Source organism: Zootoca vivipara, chromosome 2 (genome assembly GCF_965207765.1).
Source record: "Zootoca vivipara chromosome 2, rZooViv2.hap1.1, whole genome shotgun sequence".
NCBI lineage: Eukaryota > Metazoa > Chordata > Lepidosauria > Squamata > Lacertidae > Zootoca > Zootoca vivipara.
The window spans coordinates 56,233,851-56,237,042 of record NC_142584.1 but is presented as its reverse complement, the minus strand read 5'-3'; positions in this window follow the sequence as shown (position 1 = coordinate 56,237,042).

The window sequence follows — 3,192 nt, the reverse complement described above, 5'->3', positions numbered from 1 at the left end:
AAAGTGCCTTCAAAGCCCACAGTGACATCACACTCATCCAGTTTAAAGGGACAGCGCCACAAGAGTCAAAGGCTACAGAAACCGTCTGGATATGTTACCAATTAAATGCAAATAACTAAGTTTCTTTGTTCACATATATGTTTTTTGCTTTTGAAAAAAGGAAGTTCTCTCTCTCTCTCTCTCTCTCTCTCTCTCTCTCTCTGTGTGTGTGTGTGTGTGTGTGTGTGCTGGTTTGCAACCCAGAAGTACAATTGTATGGGTGGGCATCAGGGCCAGATTTAGGTTTGATGAGTTCCTAAGCTACTGAAGGTAATAAAGGTAAAGGTAAAGGGACCCCTGACCATTAGGTCCAGTTGTGACCGACTCTGGGGTTGCGCGCTCATCTCGCGTTATTGGCTGAGGGAGCCGGTGTACAGCTTCCAGGTCATGTGGCCAGCATGACAAAGCCGCTTTTGGCAAACCAGAGCAGCACACGGAAACACCGTTTACCTTCCCGCTGTAGCGGTTCCTATTTATCTACTTGCATTTTGACGTGCTTTCGAACTGCTAGGTTGGCAGGAGCTGGGACTGAGCAACGGGAACTCACCCCGTCACAGGGATTCGAACCGCCGACCTTCTGATCAGCAAGCCCTAGGCTCAGTGGTTTAACCCACAGCGCCACCTGGGTCCCTACTGAAGGTAATGGGGCCCTTTAAATGTCCAGCTGTCCTTTGTCAACAACAAATTGTCACTGTTTTTTGTATTGAATATATGCTATATGGTAATTTATGGACCTAATAGGTCCCTAAAGCCATTTGCACATAACAAACGTGCAAATAACAATTTACGGGGGGCATTACTTACATCATAGGAGCCTACACAACACAAAACACTGTTATTGTATGTAGGTTTTATTTTATTTGTTTTTTATCTTATATTTTGGAAATGTACATCCAGTTTTTTTCTTTAAATCCCCCCCCCCCCGAGAGTGGGGCCATAAGCTATAGCTTGTTTAGCTTATACGTAAATCCGGCACTGGTGGACATATAGCTGGAATTACATAATCTGACAGAATATAAGAAACCCAAAGTAGCCAGCGATATTTGCGGGGATGAAATGAAAGTCATCGCAGTTCCTCATCCATATGGTGAACATTACTAAGCAGTTACAAAAACCTGAGAGCACCCTGCTTCTAAAAGATCTTGACAATCTTTAACTTAAGTGTCCTCCTGAAAACAGAAGAACTCAAGAAGATCGTCCTGAATTCCCTGGATAAATATGAAGGACAATTAAGCCAAAAGAAAATTTATGCTAAATAGCAGAAGGAGTTGCTGCTCCTTCATTTTGAGCTACAGAGCAATCCTCACAGGGTCCTGGGGAGGGTCTGGCACCCACCACTTCAGCTGCAGCTCTGCCAACTCCTGCTGGCCAAGGCAGAAAGTGCGAGTGGGTGACAGTTCCCACCCACCCCACCTTTTTTGCTGCACTAGCTCTAGGCTTGCCCAGCTGAGGAGTCTGAGGATCAGGGCTGTGGAGGGATTACAAGGATTTGGATCCAGCAGGTGCAAAGCTGCCAGTGCCATGAAACTCCCTGGGTTGCTGCTAGTGGTACATTCCCACCTGGCAGGTAAAGCTTGCTTAGTGAGCCCCCTACTCCCCAGCAGCAATGCTCTTCTCTACTGGCAGAGGCTGGTGAAGAGGCAAGTAGGCTAGGATGGGGCAAACATGCTCCTCTGTAATACCCACCCGCCCGCAGCCATCAACACTAGGAGGATTGTTGTTGATAATCAGAAATATAAAAAAGGGACCCCTGACCATTAGGTCCAGTCGTGACCGACTCTGGGGTTGCAGCACTCATCTCACGTTATTGGCCGAGGGAGCCAGCGTACAGCTTCCAGGTGAACCAGAGCAGCACACGGAAACGCCGTTTACCTTCCCACACTTTGACGTGCTTTCGAACTGCTAGGTTGGCAGGAGCTGGGACCGAGCAACAGGAGCTCACCCCGTCGCGGGGATTCGAACCGCCAACCTTCAGATCGGCAAGCCCTAAGCTCTGCGCCACCTGCGTCCCTAATCAGAAATATACCTATGCTCTTAATTGTTTTTCCAGCAAAATGTAACAATGTACAGGAAGGTGTTTCTAATAGATACTCGGATGTGGAAGTTTGTGCCATAATCAATTCACCTTTACATTGTCTCTTTCCCCCTTTTGCTGCAACAAAATGACCTACATATTTCCAGAAGGATTTCTCAGCTAATGATTTAATATTGTTATTTCCCCAGGTCTATTTTAGATAGCAATCCCTTTGGGATATGGACTTGTCATACTTGCTGCGCCCTCTTTTTGTTTGCCCAAATGCCTGGACAGATCTCGCACCCATACATCTTGTATGTGCTTTGGGTCTGTACACATATCCTGAAACCTTTGTTTGCACCAGTGATCCCTGAATTGCACGTAGACTCCTTTCTTAGGTTCAAGTGAACGTGTGAAAGCCAGTGGTAGGAATAGCAGTTGCACTACAATTGGCCACCCTCACATGTTTATTCCACATGGGGCTTTTGTTACTGCCGAATTTGTTCCTATGTACATTTCACTATATGCCCACGCTGCTTAGATCTGCTGGCTTACTTTTCACATTATTGGGACAGTGGTGCAAATGTCACGCAAAGGAGGAGACTGGACCAGCAACAAGCAAATTAATGGGTTGAATTCTTTGGAAACAGATTGCTAAACTGAGGCATATTTTAGGAGTAACATCACCTGCTGCCAGGTTACCGAAAACTAGAAAAACAGGTTTCCTAATCTCAGAATTATGAAATGCAAAGTAACTGTCCAGAGTGGACAATGTATCACAGAGGTTGCAAAATGGCCAAGCCAGCATACACAGAGAGAGTGTACTGTGCTGCCCCTTCACTGTATACACCGTGTATGTGTTTTGTGCCAAAAAGCAAATCCAAAGAAATTGGATATTGTATTCTACACATTCATCGGGGTGGGGGTGGGGTGGGGGGAGATTTGCCCCTCTTTGTAAGAAAATGTCTATGTACCCAGTTCAATCATGGGTAGGCATACATTTGAATCTGAGCCTCCCACTCCCAAACTTAGCACTGCATCCCCTACCCTGGCCTGTGCAGTTAAGAAAATTTCCATGATGGAAATGACATTTTGCTACTCAGAATCCACAGACCCCAGTGCTAATACTCTGAAGGAGG